This window comes from Oncorhynchus nerka, linkage group LG15 (assembly GCF_034236695.1).
Source record: "Oncorhynchus nerka isolate Pitt River linkage group LG15, Oner_Uvic_2.0, whole genome shotgun sequence".
Lineage (NCBI taxonomy): Eukaryota > Metazoa > Chordata > Actinopteri > Salmoniformes > Salmonidae > Oncorhynchus > Oncorhynchus nerka.
This window is the reverse complement of record NC_088410.1, coordinates 99,130,439-99,157,683: the sequence shown is the minus strand read 5'-3', so window position 1 is coordinate 99,157,683 and position 27,245 is coordinate 99,130,439. Positions and strand designations below refer to the sequence as shown.

The following is a 27,245-nucleotide window of genomic DNA, read 5'->3' as shown; positions in this document are numbered from 1 at the left end:
AGATCCTGTGTAACCTAGTAGTTAGATCTCTGTGTAACCTAGTAGTTAGATCTCTGTGTAACCTAGTAGTTAGATCACTGTGTAACCTAATAGGTTAGATCTCTGTGTAACCTAGTAGTTAGATCTCTGTGTAACCTAGTAGTTAGATCTCTGTGTAACCTAATAGGTTAGATCTCTGTGTAACCTAATAGTTAGATCTCTGTGTAACCTAGTAGCTTAGATCTCTGTGTAACCTAGTAGTTAGATCTCTGTGTAACCTAGTAGTTAGATCTCTGTGTAACCTAATAGCTTAGATCTCTGTGTAACCTAGTAGTTAGATCTCTGTGTAACCTAGTAATCTCTGTGTAACCTAGTAGTTAGATCTCTGTGTAACCTAGTAGTTAGATCTCTGTGTAACCTAGTAGTTAGATCTCTGTGTAACCTAGTAGTTAGATCTCTGTGTAACCTAGCAGGTTAGATCTCTGTGTAACCTAGCAGGTTAGATCTCTGTGTAACCTAGTAGGTTAGATCTCTGTGTAACCTAGTAGCTTAGATCTCTGTGTAACCTAGTAGTTAGATCTCTGTGTAACCTAGTAGGTTAGATCTCTGTGTAACCTAGTAGTTAGATCTCTGTGTAACCTAGTAGTTAGATCTCTGTGTAACCTAGTAGTTAGATCTCTGTGTAACCTAGTAGTTAGATCTCTGTGTAACCTAGTAGTTAGATCTCTGTGTAACCTAGTAGTTAGATCTCTGTGTAACCTAGTAGTTAGATCTCTGTGTAACCTAGTAGCTTAGATCTCTGTGTAACCTAGTAGTTAGATCTCTGTGTAACCTAGTAGTTAGATCTCTGTGTAACCTAGTAGTTAGATCTCTGTGTAACCTAGTAGTTAGATCTCTGTGTAACCTAGTAGTTAGATCTCTGTGTAACCTAGTAGTTAGATCTCTGTGTAACCTAGTAGTTAGATCTCTGTGTAACCTAGTAGTTAGATCTCTGTGTAACCTAGTAGTTAGATCTCTGTGTAACCTAGTAGTTAGATCTCTGTGTAACCTAGTAGCTTAGATCTCTAACCTAGTAGTTAGATCTCTGTGTAACCTAGTAGTTAGATCTCTGTGTAACCTAGTAGTTAGATCTCTGTGTAACATAATAGCTTAGATCTCTGTGTAACCTAGTAGTTAGATCTCTGTGTAACCTAGTAGTTAGATCTCTGTGTAACCTAGTAGTTAGATCTCTGTGTAACCTAGTAGTTAGATCTCTGTGTAACCTAGTAGCTTAGATCTCTGTGTAACCTAGTAGTTAGATCTCTGTGTAACCTAGTAGTTAGATCTATGTGTAACCTAGTAGTTAGATCTCTGTGTAACCTAGTAGTTAGATCTCTGTGTAACCTAGTCGTTAGATCTCTGTGTAACCTAATAGCTTAGATCTCTGTGTAACCTAGTAGTTAGATCTCTGTGTAACCTAGTAGTTAGATCTCTGTGTAACCTAGTAGTTAGATCTCTGTGTAGCCTAGTAGTTAGATCCCTGTGTAACCTAGTAGTTAGATCTCTGTGTAACCTAATAGCTTAGATCTCTGTGTAACCTAGTAGTTAGATATCTGTGTAACCTAGTAGTTAGATCTCTGTGTAACCTAGTAGCTTAGATCTCTGTGTAACCTAGTAGTTAGATCTCTGTGTAACCTAGTAGTTAGATCTCTGTGTAACCTAGTAGTTAGATCTCTGTGTAACCTAGTAGTTAGATCTCTGTGTAACCTAGTCGTTAGATCTCTGTGTAACCTAATAGCTTAGATCTCTGTGTAACCTAGTAGTTAGATCTCTGTGTAACCTAGTAGTTAGATCTCTGTGTAACCTAGTAGTTAGATCTCTGTGTAGCCTAGTAGTTAGATCCCTGTGTAACCTAGTAGTTAGATCTCTGTGTAACCTAATAGCTTAGATCTCTGTGTAACCTAGTAGTTAGATCTCTGTGTAACCTAGTAGTTAGATCTCTGTGTAACCTAGTAGTTAGATCTCTGTGTAACCTAGTTAGATCTCTGTGTAACCTAGTAGTTAGATCTCTGTGTAACCTAGTAGTTAGATCTCTGTGTAACCTAGTAGTTAGATCTCTGTGTAACCTAGTAGTTAGATCTCTGTGTAACCTAGTAGTTAGATCTCTGTGTAACCTAGTAGTTAGATCTCTGTGTAACCTAGTAGCTTAGATCTCTGTGTAACCTAGTAGTTAGATCTCTGTGTAACCTAGTAGTTAGATCTCTGTGTAACCTAGTAGTTAGATCTCTGTGTAACCTAGTAGTTAGATCTCTGTGTAACCTAGTAGTTAGATCTCTGTGTAACCTAGTAGTTAGATCTCTGTGTAACCTAGTAGTTAGATCTCTGTGTAACCTAGTAGTTAGATCTCTGTGTAACCTAGTAGTTAGATCTCTGTGTAACCTAGTAGCTTAGATCTCTGTGTAACCTAGTAGTTAGATCTCTGTGTAACCTAGTAGTTAGATCTCTGTGTAACCTAGTAGTAACCTAATAGTTAGATCTCTGTGTAACCTAGTAGTTAGATCTCTGTGTAACCTAGTAGTTAGATCTCTGTGTAACCTAGTAGTTAGATCTCTGTGTAACCTAGTAGTTAGATCTCTGTGTAACCTAGTAGTTAGATCTCTGTGTAACCTAGTAGTTAGATCTCTGTGTAACCTAGTAGTTAGATCTGTGTAACCTAGTAGTTAGATCTCTGTGTAACCTAGTAGTTAGATCTCTGTGTAACCTAGTAGTTAGATCTCTGTGTAACCTAGTAGTTAGATCTCTGTGTAACCTAGTAGTTAGATCTCTGTGTAGCCTAGTAGTTAGATCCCTGTGTAACCTAGTAGTTAGATCTCTGTGTAACCTAATAGCTTAGATCTCTGTGTAACCTAGTAGTTAGATATCTGTGTAACCTAGTCGTTAGATCTCTGTGTAACCTAGTAGCTTAGATCTCTGTGTAACCTAGTAGTTAGATCTCTGTGTAACCTAGTAGTTAGATCTCTGTGTAACCTAGTAGTTAGATCTCTGTGTAACCTAGTAGTTAGATCTCTGTGTAACCTAGTCGTTAGATCTCTGTGTAACCTAATAGCTTAGATCTCTGTGTAACCTAGTAGTTAGATCTCTGTGTAACCTAGTAGTTAGATCTCTGTGTAACCTAGTAGTTAGATCTCTGTGTAGCCTAGTAGTTAGATCCCTGTGTAACCTAGTAGTTAGATCTCTGTGTAACCTAATAGCTTAGATCTCTGTGTAACCTAGTAGTTAGATCTCTGTGTAACCTAGTAGTTAGATCCCTGTGTAACCTAGTAGTTAGATCTGTGTGTTAGATCTCTAACCTAGTAGTTAGATCCCTGTGTAACCTAGTAGTTAGATCTCTGTGTAACCTATCTCTGTGTAACCTAGTTAGATCTCTGTGTAACCTAGTAGTTAGATCTCTGTGTAACCTAGTAGGTTAGATCTCTGTGTAACCTAGTAGTTAGATCTCTGTGTAACCTAGTAGTTAGATCTCTGTGTAACCTAGTAGTTAGATCTCTGTGTAACCTAGTAGTTAGATCTCTGTGTAACCTAGTAGTTAGATCTCTGTGTAACCTAATAGTTAGATCTCTGTGTAACCTAGTAGTTAGATCTCTGTGTAACCTAGTAGTTAGATCTAACCTAATAGGTTGTGTAACCTAGTAGTTAGATCTCTCTAGTAGTTAGATCTCTGTGTAACCTAGTAGTTAGATCTCTGTGTAACCTAGTAGTTAGATCTCTGTGTAACCTAGTAGTTAGATCTCTGTGTAACCTAGTAGTTAGATCTCTGTGTAACCTAGTAGTTAGATCTCTGTGTAACCTAGTAGTTAGATCTCTGTGTAACCTAGTAGTTAGATCTCTGTGTAACCTAGTAGTTAGATCTCTGTGTAACCTAGTAGTTAGATCTCTGTGTAACCTAGTAGTTAGATCTCTGTGTAACCTAGTAGTTAGATCTCTGTGTAACCTAGTAGCTTAGATCTCTGTGTAACCTAGTAGTTAGATCTCTGTGTAACCTAGTAGTTAGTGTAACCTAGTAGTTAGATCTCTGTGTAACATAATAGCTTAGATCTCTGTGTAACCTAGTAGTTAGATCTCTGTGTAACCTAGTAGTTAGATCTCTGTGTAACCTAGTAGTTAGATCTCTGTGTAACCTAGTAGTTAGATCTCTGTGTAACCTAGTAGCTTAGATCTCTGTGTAACCTAGTAGTTAGATCTCTGTGTAACCTAGTAGTTAGATCTATGTGTAACCTAGTAGTTAGATCTCTGTGTAACCTAGTAGTTAGATCTCTGTGTAACCTAGTCGTTAGATCTCTGTGTAACCTAATAGCTTAGATCTCTGTGTAACCTAGTAGTTAGATCTCTGTGTAACCTAGTAGTTAGATCTCTGTGTAACCTAGTAGTTAGATCTCTGTGTAGCCTAGTAGTTAGATCCCTGTGTAACCTAGTAGTTAGATCTCTGTGTAACCTAATAGCTTAGATCTCTGTGTAACCTAGTAGTTAGATATCTGTGTAACCTAGTCGTTAGATCTCTGTGTAACCTAGTAGCTTAGATCTCTGTGTAACCTAGTAGTTAGATCTCTGTGTAACCTAGTAGTTAGATCTCTGTGTAACCTAGTAGTTAGATCTCTGTGTAACCTAGTAGTTAGATCTCTGTGTAACCTAGTAGTTAGATCTCTGTGTAACCTAATAGCTTAGATCTCTGTGTAACCTAGTAGTTAGATCTCTGTGTAACCTAGTAGTTAGATCTCTGTGTAACCTAGTAGTTAGATCTCTGTGTAGCCTAGTAGTTAGATCCCTGTGTAACCTAGTAGTTAGATCTCTGTGTAACCTAATAGCTTAGATCTCTGTGTAACCTAGTAGTTAGATCTCTGTGTAACCTAGTAGTTAGATCCCTGTGTAACCTAGTAGTTAGATCTCTGTGTAACCTAATAGGTTAGATCTCTGTGTAACCTAGTAGTTAGATCCCTGTGTAACCTAGTAGTTAGATCTCTGTGTAACCTAGTAGTTAGATCTCTGTGTAACCTAGTAGTTAGATCACTGTGTAACCTAATAGGTTAGATCTCTGTGTAACCTAGTAGCTTAGATCTCTGTGTAACCTAGTAGTTAGATCTCTGTGTAACCTAATAGGTTAGATCTCTGTGTAACCTAATAGGTTAGATCTCTGTGTAACCTAGTAGTTAGATCTCTGTGTAACCTAGTAGTTAGATCTCTGTGTAACCTAATAGGTTAGATCTCTGTGTAACCTAGTAGTTAGATCTCTGTGTAACCTAGTAGTTAGATCTCTGTGTAACCTAATAGTTAGATCTCTGTGTAACCTAGTAGTTAGATCTCTGTGTAACCTAGTAGTTAGATCTCTGTGTAACCTAGTAGTTAGATCTCTGTGTAACCTAGTAGCTTAGATCTCTGTGTAACCTAGTAGTTAGATCTCTGTGTAACCTAGTAGTTAGATCTCTGTGTAACCTAGTAGTTAGATCTCTGTGTAACCTAGTAGTTAGATCTCTGTGTAACCTAGTAGTTAGATCTCTGTGTAACCTAATAGGTTAGATCTCTGTGTAACCTAGTAGTTAGATCCTGTGTAACCTAGTAGTTAGATCTCTGTGTAACCTAGTAGTTAGATCTCTGTGTAACCTAGTAGTTAGATATCTGTGTAACCTAGTAGTTAGATCTCTGTGTAACCTAGTAGTTAGATCTCTGTGTAACCTAATAGGTTAGATCTCTGTGTAACCTAGTAGCTTAGATCTCTGTGTAACCTAGTAGTTAGATCTCTGTGTACCCTAATAGGTTAGATCTCTGTGTAACCTAATAGGTTAGATCTCTGTGTAACCTAGTAGTTAGATCTCTGTGTAACCTAGTAGTTAGATCTATGTGTAACCTAGTAGTTAGATCTCTGTGTAACCTAGTAGTTAGATCTCTGTGTAACCTAGTAGTTAGATCTCTGTGTAACCTAATAGCTTAGATCTCTGTGTAACCTAGTAGTTAGATCTCTGTGTAACCTAGTAGTTAGATCTCTGTGTAACCTAGTAGTTAGATCTCTGTGTAGCCTAGTAGTTAGATCCCTGTGTAACCTAGTAGTTAGATCTCTGTGTAACCTAATAGCTTAGATCTCTGTGTAACCTAGTAGTTAGATATCTGTGTAACCTAGTAGTTAGATCTCTGTGTAACCTAGTAGCTTAGATCTCTGTGTAACCTAGTAGTTAGATCTCTGTGTAACCTAGTAGTTAGATCTCTGTGTAACCTAGTAGTTAGATCTCTGTGTAACCTAGTAGTTAGATCTCTGTGTAACCTAGTAGTTAGATCTCTGTGTAACCTAATAGCTTAGATCTCTGTGTAACCTAGTAGTTAGATCTCTGTGTAACCTAGTAGTTAGATCTCTGTGTAACCTAGTAGTTAGATCTCTGTGTAGCCTAGTAGTTAGATCCTGTGTAACCTAGTAGTTAGATCTCTGTGTAACCTAATAGCTTAGATCTCTGTGTAACCTAGTAGTTAGATATCTGTGTAACCTAGTCGTTAGATCTCTGTGTAACCTAGTAGCTTAGATCTCTGTGTAACCTAGTAGTTAGATCTCTGTGTAACCTAGTAGTTAGATCTCTGTGTAACCTAGTAGTTAGATCTCTGTGTAACCTAGTAGTTAGATCTCTGTGTAACCTAATAGCTTAGATCTCTGTGTAACCTAGTAGTTAGATCTCTGTGTAACCTAGTAGTTAGATCTCTGTGTAACCTAGTAGTTAGATCTCTGTGTAGCCTAGTAGTTAGATCCTGTGTAACCTAGTAGTTAGATCTCTGTGTAACCTAATAGCTTAGATCTCTGTGTAACCTAGTAGTTAGATCTCTGTGTAACCTAGTAGTTAGATCCCTGTGTAACCTAGTAGTTAGATCTCTGTGTAACCTAGGTTAGATCTCTGTGTAACCTAGTAGTTAGATCCCTGTGTAACCTAGTAGTTAGATCTCTGTGTAACCTAGTAGTTAGATCTCTGTGTAGCCTAGTAGTTAGATCCTGTGTAACCTAGTAGTTAGATCTCTGTGTAACCTAGTAGTTAGATCTCTGTGTAACCTAGTAGTTAGATATCTGTGTAACCTAGTAGTTAGATCTCTGTGTAACCTAGTAGTTAGATCTCTGTGTAACCTAGTAGTTAGATCTCTGTGTAACCTAGTAGTTGTGTAACCTAGTAGTTAGATCTCTGTGTAACCTAGTAGTTAGATCTCTGTGTTAACTCTGTAACCTAGTAGTTAGATCTCTGTGTAACCTAGTAGTTAGATCTCTGTGTAACCTAGTAGTTAGATCTCTAGATCTCTGTGTAACCTAGTAGTTAGATCTCTGTAACCTAGTAGTTAGATCTCCTAGTAGTTAGATCCCTGTGTAACCTAGTAGTTAGATCTCTGTGTAACCTAATAGCTTAGATCTCTGTGTAACCTAGTAGTTAGATCTCTGTGTAACCTAGTAGTTAGATCCCTGTGTAACCTAGTAGTTAGATCTCTGTGTAACCTAATAGGTTAGATCTCTGTGTAACCTAGTAGTTAGATCCCTGTGTAACCTAGTAGTTAGATCTCTGTGTAACCTAGTAGTTAGATCTCTGTGTAACCTAGTAGTTAGATCACTGTGTAACCTAATAGGTTAGATCTCTGTGTAACCTAGTAGCTTAGATCTCTGTGTAACCTAGTAGTTAGATCTCTGTGTAACCTAATAGGTTAGATCTCTGTGTAACCTAATAGGTTAGATCTCTGTGTAACCTAGTAGTTAGATCTCTGTGTAACCTAGTAGTTAGATCTCTGTGTAACCTAATAGGTTAGATCTCTGTGTAACCTAGTAGTTAGATCTCTGTGTAACCTAGTAGTTAGATCTCTGTGTAACCTAATAGTTAGATCTCTGTGTAACCTAGTAGTTAGATCTCTGTGTAACCTAGTAGTTAGATCTCTGTGTAACCTAGTAGTTAGATCTCTGTGTAACCTAATAGCTTAGATCTCTGTGTAACCTAGTAGTTAGATCTCTGTGTAACCTAGTAGTTAGATCTCTGTGTAACCTAGTAGTTAGATCTCTGTGTAACCTAGTAGTTAGATCTCTGTGTAACCTAGTAGTTAGATCTCTGTGTAACCTAATAGGTTAGATCTCTGTGTAACCTAGTAGTTAGATCCCTGTGTAACCTAGTAGTTAGATCTCTGTGTAACCTAGTAGTTAGATATCTGTGTAACCTAGTAGTTAGATATCTGTGTAACCTAGTAGTTAGATCTCTGTGTAACCTAGTAGTTAGATCTCTGTGTAACCTAATAGGTTAGATCTCTGTGTAACCTAGTAGCTTAGATCTCTGTGTAACCTAGTAGTTAGATCTCTGTGTACCCTAATAGGTTAGATCTCTGTGTAACCTAATAGGTTAGATCTCTGTGTAACCTAGTAGTTAGATCTCTGTGTAACCTAGTAGTTAGATCTATGTGTAACCTAGTAGTTAGATCTCTGTGTAACCTAGTAGTTAGATCTCTGTGTAACCTAGTCGTTAGATCTCTGTGTAACCTAATAGCTTAGATCTCTGTGTAACCTAGTAGTTAGATCTCTGTGTAACCTAGTAGTTAGATCTCTGTGTAACCTAGTAGTTAGATCTCTGTGTAGCCTAGTAGTTAGATCCCTGTGTAACCTAGTAGTTAGATCTCTGTGTAACCTAATAGCTTAGATCTCTGTGTAACCTAGTAGTTAGATATCTGTGTAACCTAGTCGTTAGATCTCTGTGTAACCTAGTAGCTTAGATCTCTGTGTAACCTAGTAGTTAGATCTCTGTGTAACCTAGTAGTTAGATCTCTGTGTAACCTAGTAGTTAGATCTCTGTGTAACCTAGTAGTTAGATCTCTGTGTAACCTAGTCGTTAGATCTCTGTGTAACCTAATAGCTTAGATCTCTGTGTAACCTAGTAGTTAGATCTCTGTGTAACCTAGTAGTTAGATCTCTGTGTAACCTAGTAGTTAGATCTCTGTGTAGCCTAGTAGTTAGATCCCTGTGTAACCTAGTAGTTAGATCTCTGTGTAACCTAATAGCTTAGATCTCTGTGTAACCTAGTAGTTAGATATCTGTGTAACCTAGTCGTTAGATCTCTGTGTAACCTAGTAGCTTAGATCTCTGTGTAACCTAGTAGTTAGATCTCTGTGTAACCTAGTAGTTAGATCTCTGTGTAACCTAGTAGTTAGATCTCTGTGTAACCTAGTCGTTAGATCTCTGTGTAACCTAATAGCTTAGATCTCTGTGTAACCTAGTAGTTAGATCTCTGTGTAACCTAGTAGTTAGATCTCTGTGTAACCTAGTAGTTAGATCTCTGTGTAGCCTAGTAGTTAGATCCCTGTGTAACCTAGTAGTTAGATCTCTGTGTAACCTAATAGCTTAGATCTCTGTGTAACCTAGTAGTTAGATCTCTGTGTAACCTAGTAGTTAGATCCCTGTGTAACCTAGTAGTTAGATCTCTGTGTAACCTAATAGGTTAGATCTCTGTGTAACCTAGTAGTTAGATCCCTGTGTAACCTAGTAGTTAGATCTCTGTGTAACCTAGTAGTTAGATCTCTGTGTAACCTAGTAGTTAGATCACTGTGTAACCTAATAGGTTAGATCTCTGTGTAACCTAGTAGCTTAGATCTCTGTGTAACCTAGTAGTTAGATCTCTGTGTAACCTAATAGGTTAGATCTCTGTGTAACCTAATAGGTTAGATCTCTGTGTAACCTAGTAGCTTAGATCTCTGTGTAACCTAGTAGTTAGATCTCTGTGTAACCTAGTAGTTAGATCTCTGTGTAACCTAATAGCTTAGATCTCTGTGTAACCTAGTAGTTAGATCTCTGTGTAACCTAGTAGTTAGATCTCTGTGTAACCTAGTAGTTAGATCTCTGTGTAACCTAGTAGTTAGATCTCTGTGTAACCTAGTAGTTAGATCTCTGTGTAACCTAGTAGTTAGATCTCTGTGTAACCTAGCAGGTTAGATCTCTGTGTAACCTAGCAGGTTAGATCTCTGTGTAACCTAGTAGGTTAGATCTCTGTGTAACCTAGTAGCTTAGATCTCTGTGTAACCTAGTAGTTAGATCTCTGTGTAACCTAGTAGGTTAGATCTCTGTGTAACCTAGTAGTTAGATCTCTGTGTAACCTAGTAGTTAGATCTCTGTGTAACCTAATAGCTTAGATCTCTGTGTAACCTAGTAGTTAGATCTCTGTGTAACCTAGTAGTTAGATCTCTGTGTAACCTAGTAGTTAGATCTCTGTGTAACCTAGTAGTTAGATCTCTGTGTAACCTAGTAGCTTAGATCTCTGTGTAACCTAGTAGTTAGATCTCTGTGTAACCTAGTAGTTAGATCTCTGTGTAACCTAGTAGTTAGATCTCTGTGTAACCTAGTAGTTAGATCTCTGTGTAACCTAGTAGTTAGATCTCTGTGTAGCCTAGTAGTTAGATCTCTGTGTAACCTAGTAGTTAGATCTCTGTGTAACCTAGTAGTTAGATCTCTGTGTAACCTAGTAGTTAGATCTCTGTGTAACCTAGTAGTTAGATCTCTGTGTAACCTAGTAGCTTAGATCTCTGTGTAACCTAGTAGTTAGATCTCTGTGTAACCTAGTAGTTAGATCTCTGTGTAACCTAGTAGTTAGATCTCTGTGTAACATAATAGCTTAGATCTCTGTGTAACCTAGTAGTTAGATCTCTGTGTAACCTAGTAGTTAGATCTCTGTGTAACCTAGTAGTTAGATCTCTGTGTAACCTAGTAGTTAGATCTCTGTGTAACCTAGTAGCTTAGATCTCTGTGTAACCTAGTAGTTAGATCTCTGTGTAACCTAGTAGTTAGATCTATGTGTAACCTAGTAGTTAGATCTCTGTGTAACCTAGTAGTTAGATCTCTGTGTAACCTAGTCGTTAGATCTCTGTGTAACCTAATAGCTTAGATCTCTGTGTAACCTAGTAGTTAGATCTCTGTGTAACCTAGTAGTTAGATCTCTGTGTAACCTAGTAGTTAGATCTCTGTGTAGCCTAGTAGTTAGATCCCTGTGTAACCTAGTAGTTAGATCTCTGTGTAACCTAATAGCTTAGATCTCTGTGTAACCTAGTAGTTAGATATCTGTGTAACCTAGTCGTTAGATCTCTGTGTAACCTCTTAGCTTAGATCTCTGTGTAACCTAGTAGTTAGATCTCTGTGTAACCTAGTAGTTAGATCTCTGTGTAACCTAGTAGTTAGATCTCTGTGTAACCTAGTAGTTAGATCTCTGTGTAACCTAGTCGTTAGATCTCTGTGTAACCTAATAGCTTAGATCTCTGTGTAACCTAGTAGTTAGATCTCTGTGTAACCTAGTAGTTAGATCTCTGTGTAACCTAGTAGTTAGATCTCTGTGTAGCCTAGTAGTTAGATCCCTGTGTAACCTAGTAGTTAGATCTCTGTGTAACCTAATAGCTTAGATCTCTGTGTAACCTAGTAGTTAGATCTCTGTGTAACCTAGTAGTTAGATCCCTGTGTAACCTAGTAGTTAGATCTCTGTGTAACCTAATAGGTTAGATCTCTGTGTAACCTAGTAGTTAGATCCCTGTGTAACCTAGTAGTTAGATCTCTGTGTAACCTAGTAGTTAGATCTCTGTGTAACCTAGTAGTTAGATCACTGTGTAACCTAATAGGTTAGATCTCTGTGTAACCTAGTAGCTTAGATCTCTGTGTAACCTAGTAGTTAGATCTCTGTGTAACCTAATAGGTTAGATCTCTGTGTAACCTAATAGGTTAGATCTCTGTGTAACCTAGTAGTTAGATCTCTGTGTAACCTAGTAGTTAGATCTCTGTGTAACCTAATAGGTTAGATCTCTGTGTAACCTAGTAGTTAGATCTCTGTGTAACCTAGTAGTTAGATCTCTGTGTAAGTAGTTAGATCTCTGTGTAACCTAGTAGTTAGATCTCTGTGTAACCTAGTAGTTAGATCTCTGTGTAACCTAGTAGTTAGATCTCTGTGTAACCTAATAGCTTAGATCTCTGTGTAACCTAGTAGTTAGATCTCTGTGTAACCTAGTAGTTAGATCTCTGTGTAACCTAGTAGTTAGATCTCTGTGTAACCTAGTAGTTAGATCTCTGTGTAACCTAGTAGTTAGATCTCTGTGTAACCTAATAGGTTAGATCTCTGTGTAACCTAGTAGTTAGATCCCTGTGTAACCTAGTAGTTAGATCTCTGTGTAACCTAGTAGTTAGATATCTGTGTAACCTAGTAGTTAGATCTCTGTGTAACCTAGTAGTTAGATCTCTGTGTACCCTAATAGGTTAGATCTCTGTGTAACCTAATAGGTTAGATCTCTGTGTAACCTAGTAGTTAGATCTCTGTGTAACCTAGTAGTTAGATCTCTGTGTAACCTAATAGGTTAGATCTCTGTGTAACCTAGTAGTTAGATCTCTGTGTAACCTAGTAGTTAGATCTCTGTGTAACCTAATAGTTAGATCTCTGTGTAACCTAGTAGTTAGATCTCTGTGTAACCTAGTAGTTAGATCTCTGTGTAACCTAGTAGTTAGATCTCTGTGTAACCTAGTAGTTAGATCTCTGTGTAACCTAGTAGTTAGATCTCTGTGTAACCTAATAGCTTAGATCTCTGTGTAACCTAGTAGTTAGATCTCTGTGTAACCTAGTAGTTAGATCTCTGTGTAACCTAGTAGTTAGATCTCTGTGTAACCTAGTAGTTAGATCTCTGTGTAACCTAGTAGTTAGATATCTGTGTAACCTAGTAGTTAGATCTCTGTGTAACCTAGTAGTTAGATCTCTGTGTAACCTAGTAGTTAGATCATTTGAAACAATAATGCACTAAGAGAGAAAACAATCCATTCTAAAAACTAAATCTAATGTAGCTAGTCTAAGCACCATAGCTTTTAGCTGCTTTAGACTACACTGTTATTCTGCTATTAGGCCTACTGTAACAATGCTTCTTGTAAGGGCAGGGTTGAAGAGAGAACCTCTGTGTCTGTGGTACATCTGGGAAGCAGACATGATGTGTGACGTGTCACTAGAGTGGCCACGGTCTTAGCCATCATAATAGCTGAGGTGCTGATGTCCTATCGCCACTAATCAAACAAGGTTTCTGTCGTCGCACATCAGATGCTTCAGTTGCCAGAGTCAGGGTCAACTCTGGTTTACACCCCCAGCCCTGGTTTATACACCCACCCCCAGCCCTGGTTTACACCCCCAGCCCTGGTTTATACACCCACCCCCAGCCCTGGTTTATACACCCACCCCCAGCCCTGGTTTATACACCCACCCCCAGCCCTGGTTTACACACCCACCCCCTTTTCAGTAAATGGTTGTGAGTCAGCTATACAGGGATAGTCTCTTTCTAAGATTTAAACATTACACCACCTTCCTTCCAGGTGAAAATCAATCTAGACATTTCAATCCTTTGAACGTCACTCTGCCTCTCCAACGTAAGCAAGAAAGGCCTCAACCTAACGCTGCGCGGTGCAGTTCGGTGAGTCATCTCAGGCAGCATTGTGACTACTGATGTTTTGATTGAAGGAATGCGTGTTGTCATCTGTGTTCTGTGAAGAGGCTTTCACAGTAAACACAGGGCCCGGTTCTGTCTGACCTTCACTAACCTAACATAACAGAGACAAAAAAGAAAAAGTAAAAACCTTTCTTTTTGGTCCTGAAGAGACAAAAAAATAAAAACTGTTAGGGTGTGTATCTCTTCTCCAATCCACTAAATGTGGAGTTAAGGTGGACCACAGACTCTCTTTAACACCCGAATCATCACTAGCTCTTTTAAACTGATGCATGCTGGGTCTTTCTCTGTGTCTGGTGTGTCTGGACGAAAATCCTTCACTTAAGCTGTGTCAATGTGTGAGTGTGTTTGAACCAATAGAGGACTGTGTGTATGTGCGTGTCTGTCCACGCGTGCGTAACCTATGTGTATGTTGGGGGGGTGACAACGAATGACTGAGTAAAGTAAAACTCTCAAATAGAGGACATTGTTCCTCGTTTTAAGTGTAAAGAGACACAGGTCAGTGTGAAAGCAGAGCTGTTTAACTGTGAGAAGTAGCACATAGCCCTGTCCTCTGCTGCTCCATCTCTATTGACGAGGCAACGTACCAAACGGGACTCTATTTCACTCTACAGCGCCATTTGGGATAGAAGCAGAGGCTCATGTCTGCCAGGTGGAAGAGGACATAGCCCCCACCAGAGAACAGAGAATAAGCATGGCTGGTCTATACTACTCAACCTACCATGGGTCCCAATAATAGAATATAACTTTATTGTCCATCCAGGATAGAGTTACACGATGAGAATATAACTTTATTGTCCATCCAGGATAGGGTTACACGATAAGAATATAACTTTATTGTCCATCCAGGATAGAGTTACACGATAAGAATATAACTTTATTGTCCATCCGGAATAAGGTTACACGATAAGAATATAACTTTATTGTCCATCCAGGATAGGGTTACACGATGAGAATATAACTTTATTGTCCTTCTGGAATAAGGTTACACGATAAGAATATAACTTTATTGTCCATCCAGGATAGGGTTACACGATAAGAATATAACTTTATTGTCCATCCAGGATAGGGTTACACGATAAGAATATAACTTTATTGTCCATCCAGGATAGGGTTACACGATAAGAATATAACTTTATTGTCCATCCAGGATAGGGTTACACGATGAGAACATAACTTTATTGTCCATCCAGGATAGGGTTACACGATGAAAATATAACTTTATTGTCCGTATTATAGCCATCACCAGCATAATGCACAAAACGTATTATAGCCATCACCAGCATAATGCACAAAACGTATTATAGCCATCACCAGCATAATGCACAAAACGTATTATAGCCATCACCAGCATAATGCACAAAACGTATTATAGCCATCACCAGCATAATGCACAAAACGTATTATAGCCATCACCAGCATAATGCACAAAACGATTATAGCCATCACCAGCATAATGCACAAAACGTATTATAGCCATCACCAGCATAATGCACAAAACGTATTATAGCCATCACCAGCATAATGCACAAAACGTATTATAGCCATCACCAGCATAATGCACAAAACGTATTATAGCCACCACCATATGTCAATTCAGTGAAAGTGCTGCATTTGTGATTGAACACATTCTCGGTGTTGTTTTCGACCTCCATTTCACACCGGCTATTTTGGCACCGTGGTTTTTTTAGGGCTAACCCTGCTCCAGAGCACGGCCTGCTAGCACCGGGCTAAGGTTGGTGCTATCCCACTTTACAATGTACAAGTGTGATCACACTCGCTTAAGCCCTGGGCTAAGGTGCAGTGTGGAACGTGCCTATTAAAAAGCCAAAAAGATGAAAGCAGCTTTGTTCCTTGTTTGGACCAAAATCGGGGTTTGACTGCATGACCTAACAGAACAGCATGCAAACTAATAGTGACTAAGAGAAAAGAGGAGGGGCTGAGCTGTTTGAGTGACAGGGGGGCGGGGCTTGGTGTGTTTCGGGGAAGTAGCCGCAAGAGAAGAGAAGAAAAAAAGAGTCAACTAATAAAAATGTACTTTACGCACAGCTGAGTGACGTTAGAACATGTTGAATGTGATAAGGATATCTTGCGATAAGGATATATTTGGATAAGATGAGGCCCAGAATCACACAACTACCCGCCCTGACACCCCAAATGATACCCACTCCTGACACTTCCCCCCCTCCTGACAAACCTCTTCCTCCTGACACTCCCCTCCTGACACCCCCTCCACCTGACCCCCCCTCCACCTGACCCCCTCCACCTGACCCCCCTCATGACAACCCCTCCTCCTGACACCCCTCCACCTGACCCCCTCCACCTGACCCCCCCTCGTGACAACCCCTCCTCCTGACACCCCCTCCTCCTGACACCCCCTCAACCTGACCCCCCTCCACCTGACCCCCCCCCTCGTGACAACCCCTCCTCCTGACACCCCCTCCTCCTGACACCCCCTCCTGACACCCCCTCCTGACACCCCCCTGACACCTAGTTCACCACACACACACTCCTCCACTTCAACAAACAGGGCCATTCAGAGACATCAAAAAGCACCTCTATGCATTGACTGTGTGCAGTGCTGTGGAATTAAACATCTCGCTACACGACTCCTGTTGAGCTTGTCACTGTTGACAGAGGCTCATGCTAAAAGCTGCTCTCAGTTAAAGAATATTAGTTACGGCGGATTATCTATAGAGAGAATTATGAGATCAGATAATATAGGATAAGATGGTTGTAATGACTCCTAAACACACAATCAGGACGTTTACACATAGACACAACGACAATAGACGAGAATAACACAGATCGAGCACATGTCTGCTTTAACAACTAGCCACTTCTTATAGATACCGTATGGAAGTTTAGCCTAGTTAGCTAGGCTAATTGTTTACGTCAAAATGTTGGGTTTGAGTGTTGACTGCATGCTTCAATAGACCTTTCAGAGTTGTGTAGCTTTTTGTTATTCTATAAAAGAAGCAGGATGAATCATTTTTTAAAAAAGAGAACAATTGTAGATGTCTGAAAATGCTTTATCCACATTTTTGTTAAGTGGGAGACAAAGAAAAGCCTTCTGTCAGATTGATGTCTCAACTATGGTTGAGTAGGAGGAGGCCTACTTTTACGGCTACAATGAACACACTGTTTGGAATACCAGAGCAAATGCAAACTATTGCTGTTTCAGCCGATATCGGTCCCGCCTTTGTGCTTAGTCTGCCTATAAAAAAGAAAAGCACACTGTCCACTAATCATTTTGAAAAAGGTATTGAATAAACCTAAGTATTAAAAAAAAAATGTAAAAATGTTTTGAAGGATTATTGATTAGCAGAGACAGATAAAAAAATTTAATAAAAATCTATAAAATGCCTTGGCCATAAACTGTTTAGCCTACAGTACAAAGTAAACAACAACATGTTTACATCAGGCCTTGGAAAACAAACCAGTAACGACAATAGAAGCATCACAATATTTTTTTCCCTAAAATGAAAAATATAAAGCAGATTCAACTATTTCTTCCTTTAGAAACCTGCTGATGTCAAATATTGTCTGTAGATTGGAAAAGAAACACTGGAAAAGAAACGACTCTGGCTGACAAAATAATGATGTCTGTTTCCAACATTAGGGCTGTTTTTCTTTGACTGGGGGGGTGGGGGTGTATATGGTTACATATCAGGATATTTTTGACGATAATATCGTATCGTTTTGACAATATCGCAATATTATTTTGTGTGATAGTTGGATGTGTCTGAAACAAAACTCCAGCATTTTTCCTTCATAGCTTGTTCTCCGTTTTCCTTTTTAAAAAGAGAGGGAGATAATTAGTTTACAGACATTTTATTTCCACGATTGATCATTTTTCTCATGGCTCTCGCTCTCTCTTGTCCCTCTGCAGCAGACATATGCTTAGCAATACATGTATGTTCGGAACATCGAATCGCAATGAAATCACAGTATCGAATTGCAATACATATAGAATCGTGAGAATCACAATACAAATAGAATCACAATACAAATAGAATCACAATACAAATAGAATCACAATACATATAGAATCACAATACAAATAGAATCACAATACATATAGAATCACAATACAAATAGAATCACAATACAAATAGAATCACAATACAAATAGAATCACAATACAAATAGAATCACAATACATATAGAATCACAATACAAATAGAATCACAATACATATAGAATCACAATACATATAGAATCAACAGAATCACAATACAAATAGAATCACAATACAAATAGAATCGTGAGAATCACAATACATATAGAATCACAATACAAATAGAATCACAATACAAACATACATATAGAATCACAATACAAATAGAATCGTGAGAATCACAATACAAATAGAATCGTGAGAATCACAATACAAATAGAATCGTGAGAATCACAATACATATAGAATCACAATACAAATAGAATCACAATACATATAGAATCACAATACAAATAGAATCACAATACAAATAGAATCACAATACAAATAGAATCACAATCGACTGTTTTAAAGAATCACAACAATATAGTTTTGTTTCACAATACAAATAGAATCACAATACATATAGACCGGCCCACAAACAAGTCTGTCTGTGCACCATTTGAAAATCCATTATACAAATAGAATCCAATACAAATAGAATCCAACCTACAAATAGAATCCATTATCTACAAATAGAATCACTAATACAAATAGAATCACAATACAAATAGAATCACAATACATATAGAATCACAATACAAATAGAATCACAATACAAATAGAATCACAATACATATAGAATCACAATACATATAGAATCGTGAGAATCACAATACAAATAGAATCGTGAGAATCACAATACAAATAGAATCACAATACATATAGAATCGTGAGAATCACAATACATATAGAATCGTGAGGTCCCTGGCAAATCCCACTCGACTGTTTTCCTAAAGAAGTCACGTTCGCTGCGTGTTTTGTTTCCTTGCTACGATACTAACGAGTTTCCCAATACTGGTATCGTACCGGCCCTACAAACAAGTCTGTCTGTGCACCATTTGAAAAGTCCTATTACCTACAGAACGAATCCTATTACCTACAGAACGAGTCCTATTATCTACAGAACGAGTCCTATCCTAACCTACAGAATGTGTCCTATCCTAACCTACAGAACGAGTCCTATTACCTACAGAACAAATCCTATTACCTACAGAACGAGTCCTATTACCTACAGAATGAGTCATATTGCCTACAGAACTAGTCCTATCCTAACCTACAGAACGAGTCCTATTACCTACAGAACTAGTCCTATTACCTACAGAACTAGTCCTATCCTAACCTACAGAACAAGTCCTATTACCTACAGAACTAGTCCTATCCTAACCTACAGAACGAGTCCTATTACCTACAGAACGAGTCCTATTACCTACAGAACGAGTCCTATTACCTACAGAACTAGTTCTATCCTAACCTACAGAACGAGTCCTATTACCTACAGAACTAATCCTATCCTAACCTACAGAACGAGTCCTATTACCTACAGAACTAGTCCTATCCTAACCTACAGAACGAGTCCTATTACCTACAGAACGAGTCCTATCCTAACCTACAGAATGTGTCCTATCCTAACCTACAGAACGAGTCCTATTACCTACAGAACGAATCCTATTACCTACAGAACGAGTCCTATTACCTACAGAATGAGTCCTATTGCCTACATAACTAGTCCTATCCTAACCTACAGAACGAGTCCTATTACCTACAGAACTAGTCCTATCCTAACCTACAGAATGAGTCCTATTACCTACAGAACGAGTCCTATTACCTACAGAACGAGTCCTATTACCTACAGAACTAGTTCTATCCTAACCTACAGAACGAGTCCTATTACCTACAGAACTAGTCATATCCTAACCTACAGAACGAGTCCTATTACCTACAGAACTAGTCCTATCCTAACCTACAGAACGAGTCCTATTACCTACAGAACTAGTCCTATCCTAACCTACAGAATGAGTCCTATTACCTACAGAATGAGTCCTATCCTAACCTACAGAACGAGTCCTATTATCTACAGAGTGAGTCATATTAGCTACAGAACTAGTCCTAGCCTAACCTACAGAACGAGTCCTATTACCTACAGAACAAATCCTATTATCTACAGAACGAGTCCTATTACCTACAGAACGGGTCCTATTACCGACAGAACTAGTCCTATTCTGACCTACAGAACTAGTCCTATTACCTACAGAACTAGTCCCATCCTAACCTACAGAATGAGTCCTATTACCTACAGAACGAGTCCTATTATCTACAGAACGAGTCCTATTAGCTACAGAACTAGTCCTATTACCTACAGAATGAGTCCTATCCTAACCTACAGAATGTGTCCTATTACCCACAGAATGAGTCCTATTACCTACAGAACTAGTTCTATCCTAACCTACAGAACGAGTCATATTACCTACAGAACTAGTCCTATCCTAACCTACAGAACGAGTCCTATTACCTACAGAACGAGTCCTATTACCTACAGAACAAGTCCTATTACCTACAGAACTAGTCCTATTACCTACAGAACTAGTCCTATCCTAACCTACAGAACGAGTCCTATTACCTACAGAACTAGTCCTATCCTAACCTACAGAATGAGTCCTATTACCTACAGAACTAGTCCTATCCTAACCTACAGAATGAGTCCTATTACCTACAGAACTAGTCCTATCCTAACCTACAGAACGAGTCCTATTACCTACAGAACTCCAGTTTGAATCCTCCTTTTAAATCAATACAAAATGTTTTACCTAGAAGCATCAAGGCGGCAGGTAGCCTAGCGGTTAGAGCGTTAGACCAGTAACCGAGAATCTGTCGATATGCACTAGAGAAAGGCACTTAGACCTAACCCTAATTGCCCAAGGGTTGTCATTGATAATGGCAGACCTTGGCAGTCACCCCTCTCTCCGAGGGTGTCTCAGGGAGAGGTAGTGCATGAAACAACCAACCAAACAAACAAACATGTCCAATTCACACATACGTATTAATACACACGTGTGCATGTGCCAAATCAGACAAATATAAGAACCGACTATTATGTAATTATATAAAAGGGTTCGGGCAGAATATATATATATTTTTTCACCCAACAAAAATGACCCTCAAGCAACCCTTTTAGTTGGAAGAATACAGCTACGGTACCTTTTCAAACTACTACGAAAGTTGTACAACTTTATGTTCTGAAAAGAGTGAGGGAAAGGGGATGCAAGTACGTCCACATTATCACAGGTGGAGCTACATTTGTTGCTATTTCTTCACTTTCCTACCGAAATGTCCGAATCTCCCTTCTTTTCCTTCTGGATCCAGTAGCTTTGTTGTTTTCTAATGCTTCACTGCAACACTGCAGACTGAACATTAAAGGGGCATGCATGACTCGCTCCTAAACCTTTCCCCATACCATTTAAGACAACCCACCTCAGGTTATTTACAGGCAACAGAGCAGGAGCATGTAGGTTAGGCTCCAGACGGCTGCTGCAGCTGAAGTGTGGACTATTACACAGCCCTGTGTGTACTTCAGCAGACGAAGGCAGTGAACCAAATAGCACCCTATATCATATATAGTGCACTACTTTAGACTGGGGCCCTGGTCAAAAGTAGTGCACTATATAGGGAATAGGGTGGTATTTGGGACGCATTGAGAAAGTGGTGCTGCCAAAGAAGACCGCTGCTACCGCTCACAGAAAGATAAAACAAGACGACAGCTGCTACTGCTCACAGAAAGATAAAACAAGACAACAGCTGCTACCGCTCACAGAAAGATAAAACAAGACGACAGCTGCTACCTCTCACAGGAAGATAAACAAGACAACAGCTGCTACCTCTCACAGGAAGATAAACAAGACAACAGCTGCTACCTCTCACAGAAAGATAAACAAGACAACAGCTGCTACCGCTCACAGAAATATAAACAAGACAACAGCTGCTACCGCTCACAGAAATATAAACAAGACAACAGCTGCTACCGCTCACAGGAAGATCCAGGCTGCATCACATCCGGCCGTATATTACTACTGGAGAGGTGGTACTACTATATTACTACATGATGTACAGGGTAATGGAGAGGTGGTACTACTATATTACTACATGATGTACTAGGGTCATGGAGAGGTGGTACTACTATATTACTACATGATGTACTAGGGTCATGGGGAGGTGGTACTACTATATTACTACATGATGTATCACCTGGAGAGGTGATACTACTATACGGGATGTATTAGGGTCATGGAGAGGTGGTACTACTATATTACTACATGATGTATCACCTGGAGAGGTGATACTACTATATTACTACATGATGTATTAGGGTCATGGAGAGGTGGTACTACTATATTACTACATGATGTATTAGGGTCATGGAGAGGTGGTACTACTATATTACTACATGATGTACTAGGGTAATGGAGAGGTGGTACTACTATATTACTACATGATGTATCACCTGGAGAGGTGATACTACTATACAGGATGTATTAGGGTCATGGAGAGGTGGTACTACTAATCTGTGTGCTGTTTGCAAGTGAGACATGTATTGTGGTCCGAACGGCAGTCTATTCCCTCCTACATAAAGCACTACGTTTGACCAGAGCCCCCTATGTGTTGTAAAGGGAATAGGGGTGTCGTTTGGGACATGTGCACTGTTTTCAGTGTCCAGAATGCATTGCTAGTCACTACTAAAAGCACTTCCCATTGATGATTTAATTACAGAGCAGCTCTGAGGCACTACATCAATGCTGTTTCATCAAATAGTGAAGGTATAGAAATGAATGGCCAAACCAAATCACACTAAATACCTTTATCTTGTTTCCAAATGTAAAAAAAAAAAAAAAACACAGAAAGTGGAGAGCCACAAACCAATAAATATATAAAACAATTTAAAACATCTGAAAATAGGACAAGAGGACATAATTGTATAAACGTCTTGTCTCTCAATACATAACCTAGCGTAGTAAACGTAAAAGAAACACCTGAAAATAGATCCCCTACATACTGGTCTTGACGATAAGGAGAAGAAAAAGAAAAACTGTCGCGGGTGTTTCTCTTCTGCATTGTTCAACCAATCCAGAAACTGTGGGGGAGTTTATCTTCTGCATTGTTCAACCAATCCAGAAACTGTGGGGGAGGTTCTCTTCTGCATTGTTCAACCAATCCAGAAACTGTGGGGGAGGTTCTCTTCTGCATTGTTCAACCAATCCAGAAACTGTGGGGCAGGTTCTCTTCTGCATTGTTCAACCAATCCAGAAACTGTGGGGGTTGTTCTCTTCTGCATTGTTCAACCAATCCAGAAACTGTGGGGGAGGTTCTCTTCTGCATTGTTCAACCAATCCAGAAACTGTGGGGGAGGTTCTCTTCTGCATTGTTCAACCAATCCAGAAACTGTGGGGGAGGTTCTCTTCTGCATTGTTCAACCAATCCAGAAACTGTGGGGGAGTTTCTCTTCTGCATTGTTCAACCAATCCAGAAACTGTGGGGGAGGTTCTCTTCTGCATTGTTCAACCAATCCAGAAACTGTGGGGGAGTTTCTCTTCTGCATTGTTCAACCAATCCAGAAACTGTGGGGGAGGTTCTCTTCTGCATTGTTCAACCAATCCAGTAAATGTAGAGGAGGAGTTAATTAAGATGGAAGTGTCGCCATTTTTTTTTTTTTTTCACTCACCAAGTAAGGAGTTTTTGTATAGAGGTCAATGAAAGTGTCGAATTTGGTAAACTCCCCCCCAAAAATATGGCTTATTTGCTATGTGTGACTTATTTGATCTAATTGAATATTCGTAATGATTAGGATGTTACGGGTTGTACTGATAGAAGTAGGACATGTTACATCCTGGAAACTTTAAGAAAGAAAAAAACATTATATATTGGTGTTGTACCTGGTTGTCACTTGTTACCACAGCCACAAACTCATAAACCCCGCCTATTTCTACAATTGCTCTTCTAAAATGTAATTTTTTAAAACTAACCCTAATCTTAACCACACTGCTAACCTTACGCCTAACCCTAACCATTAAAAAGAAAAAGTAAAATGTTTTGTTTTCATGAATTTTTACAATACATAGCCAATTTTGACTTTGTGACTGTAGTAACTAATGGAAGCCGTTGTACCTGTTGTTCACACATTTGCCCTCTCATTGGCTAGAATGGTCCCACCTGATCTTGCCTCTTCCCAGCTGGGTTCCATTTTTTGAAGATATTTACTTGAATCGTTAAGAGCGGCCCACTACAGCATCTTGTTAATATAATGGATAATCTATGGTGTCACGTTGTTAATGTCCAAAAGAAGTCACAAGCTCTCTCCATTTCCCCTAAAAACACGGAACTTCCGGTTGTTGGGGATTGGGCAAAGGCTAGTCAATATGTAACTGCTGTTGTTCATTATTATAAACTGGGGGTTTTCAAGCCCTGAATGCTGATTGGCTGACAGCCGGAGACATAGTATATTGGGTAGGCAGGGTAGCCCAGAGGTTAGAGCGTTGGACTAGTAACCGAAAGGTTGCAAGTTCAAATCCCCGAGATGACAAAGTACAAATCTGTCATTCTGCCCTTGAACAACGCAGTTAACCCACTGTTCCTAGGCCGTCATTGAACATATAAATTTGTTCTTAACTGACTTGCCTAGTTAAATAAAGGTAAAAATATCAGACCGTATACCATTGGAATCACCTTCTTTTTTTTTTACTGCACTAATTACATTGGTAACCAGTTTATATTAGCAATAAGGCACCTTGGGGGTTTGTGGTATAAGTATACAACGGCTAAGGGCTGTATCCAGGCACTCCACAATGCGCTGAGGGTAAGAACAGCCCTTAGCTCAGGCCTTATTTTAAACCCCTGTGGTATATTGGCCACACCCCCTCAGGCCTTATTTTAAACCCCTGAGGTAGCATTAATGCTATTATTAACTGGTTACTGAAGTAATTGGAGCAATAAAAACTATGTGTTTTGTCATACCCATGGTATATGGTCTCGTATACCACAGCTGTCAATCAAATCAGCATTCGGGGCTGGAACCACCCAGTTTCTAACGCTTCATTAGAAACAGCTTATGGTTCAGAATGCAGTGCCACTCCTAACAGGCAAACCGCCAAGGTTTCAAGTATCTATGACTAAATAGGTTATGAATAATTTTGGACCAACACCTCCCAGTGAATCAGAACAATAAACAAACATACAATGGTCTATTGGGTGCTTGCACATAATAAAAAAATACTTAAAAAAAAGAATCTATTTATATTCCTAAGTGTTTTTTAGTGCACCTCAGGGGGGAAAAAAAACACTCAGATAGGTCACATAAAAATACCAGAAAGACTCACACAAATAAAAACTAAAAAAAAAAACAAGTGTGATGTTATCAAGAAAACATGTTCTTTTTTAAAGGACCACACAAACATATTGAAACCAAAAGTGTTTTCTAAAGAATGAAAGTGTGGTATGGTCGTAGCCTTCATAAATGTTTCCCTGACATATGGTGGTCTGTCCTCACACAGAGAGAAAGCTTTTTCCGCGTTCGGGCCATACAGAGATTAGAAATACCCCCCCCAGCTGGAAGGTTTCAAACGTCTCCATGGAGAAGGGAGACGTGAGTCAAATATTAAAAACACATCCCCCGGTAAAAACAATTATAACACACTTTTATTATTGAACCAAACCGTGTGGCATTTTGATGTGAATCAAACAGTAGCGGTATCGAGATAACTGCGTTACATTGTAAAATTGCAGTAAAAAATGTTACAGTGCGGTGATGCACAGAATCTAACGCATCCGGACTCATATTTTGATTCAACGTTACCAAATTGGACCCCAAACTGTTCTCTCACAACGCAAGAAAAGCCCATGTGTGCAAACAAATAGCTGTAACCTACATTAAATAAATAGCTACTGGCTCCACTAGCCTGCCTTAATGTGGAAGTGGATCTAGACACCTAATAAATGTTTTGAGCAAATGGGTGGCTATAGTGCAATAACATTGGGTAGAATAAGATCAACTAGTAGGATTTATTGATATAAACTACATCTATATTTTAAATGAAGAAGGTGGGAAAAGTATGAATGAGTCTACTCAGGTAATCTAACGTAACATGATATAACGTAAGGTTAATGTAATGAGATCTAGTAAACTATTAGACGGTATAGTAGGCTAAGGGTAAACAACATTTCCAAGGCAGGCCATGAAAAGTACAATTGCAATAATGCTGAAATAACAAAAAGTTAAATCGCTAGCCATAACTTCACCTTTGCAAATCTCACTGTACAGTCCTAGTAATTGAGTGGGATACCGATATAACTATAGTAACAGCATAGAAACCCACGATAATCGGGTTAAATAAATAGTCAAAAAGACCAAGTGTTATTAGCTAACTACATACAGTACGTTAGCGCATACCATCTCGTACAGGCACCACATATATCCTTGCACATATGCACCTGTTATTAGGCCAGTTTGAGAGCCATGAAACGGGCCAGCAGCGACGTGACTAACACCGGCAGCTGCGAAGGGCAACACAGTGAGGTCTGAAATAGCAGCAGGCAGAAGACAAGGTTTTAATAGCGATCTACCGCGGAGGACCCACCTCGGCCAATGCTAGATAGCTACAGACAGATATCTGGCTATGGCTTGGGCAAGTTTTGTGCCGTTCTGTAGCTTAATAAAAATGCACCAATTAGCTAACTGTATATACACTTACCCGATTTGCATTCACCGAATTCACATTAGTTTGCTTGGCTAAATGTGTAAATGCTCAAACGGAATGGCATGTTGACTTGCCCGTTCCTCTCCTGTTTGTATCCACAGAAGGGAGAATAAGAATGATCGCTCTCCCTATTCTCTAACACTTTCACTGACAGAGCCGGCAGACTAGATCAGTAGATCCAAGAAACATCAACGCCACATAGAAGACAGGAGCAGAGATTGATTTTTTATGTTTTTTTTTTTTTTTTTAAATATGAAGCCTTTATTATATATCGGAAACTGACCTTTTAATCTGTGGCATATAGTATATTCCTTGAAATCCTCTTCTTTGTAGAAGGACTGAAAAGAAGAACCAGCGGCAACGACCCAGGTGAAGAGAGAGAACTCCTTCTCTGGACGTCTCCAAACAACTATTAAAGGTGTTCCACTGTCGTCTCTGCTAGATGGTAGTGAGTCTCCACAGGAAGCTTGTGTTCGGGTCCACCACCCTGCAGAAGCCCCCAGCCTACCCTACTAAAAAAACGCACCACCGGTATTTGATTACAAGTCCTATTCTACTTGCCTTCTCTGCGCTGGTAGGTAGGCTGCTTCTGAAAATCAAGTTAACAACAAAAAAAATAATAAGAAAAATCGAAGGATAACAAGCCCAGGGCAATCACATGACGGGCTAAGTAGCAAAACCACCTCCCGGATCAGCTAGAGAGGTCTACACTCATTTAGCCAGCTCTATCCCTCCCTCCCTCTCTTTTCTCTCTCTCCCTCCCTCTCTTTCTCTCTCTCTCTCCCTCCCTCTCTTTCTCTCTCTCCCTCTCTCTCTCGCTCTCTCTTTCCCTGAGACGCACACAAATGTCTCCTAGCTACGTCTTTGAGCTGTGTCCGAGGAGCCAGAGCCAGCCCTTTAGGAATGAATTCTCCTCCACTCCACTGGCCTGAGTGGGAGGGGGGTAGCGCCTAGATTTACTCCGCCCCAAATTGTCTCTCCACCTTATTTCCACCGTTCTCTAAAATAGTCTGACATTTAAGCAGCAGCCTAGTGGAAAATAATCATTGAGAAAT

General features: G+C 39.4%; 1 protein-coding gene across 2 annotated transcripts in view; it reads right to left on the bottom strand.

Moving 5' to 3' along the window:
- The window catches only part of LOC115123560 (dystroglycan 1-like), a 147,706-nt gene extending 120,797 nt beyond the window's left edge, over positions 1–26,909 (bottom strand). The window contains exon 1 of one of the 2 annotated variants that reach the window (XM_065002093.1): positions 26,474–26,909. The gene's annotated coding sequence lies outside the window, so the exon portion shown is untranslated. Of the gene's footprint in view, positions 1–26,184; positions 26,287–26,473 lie in introns of those variants that run through there. The other variant, XM_065002092.1, reaches the window with a different exon arrangement.
- Between the last annotated feature and the right edge of the window lie 336 nt (positions 26,910–27,245).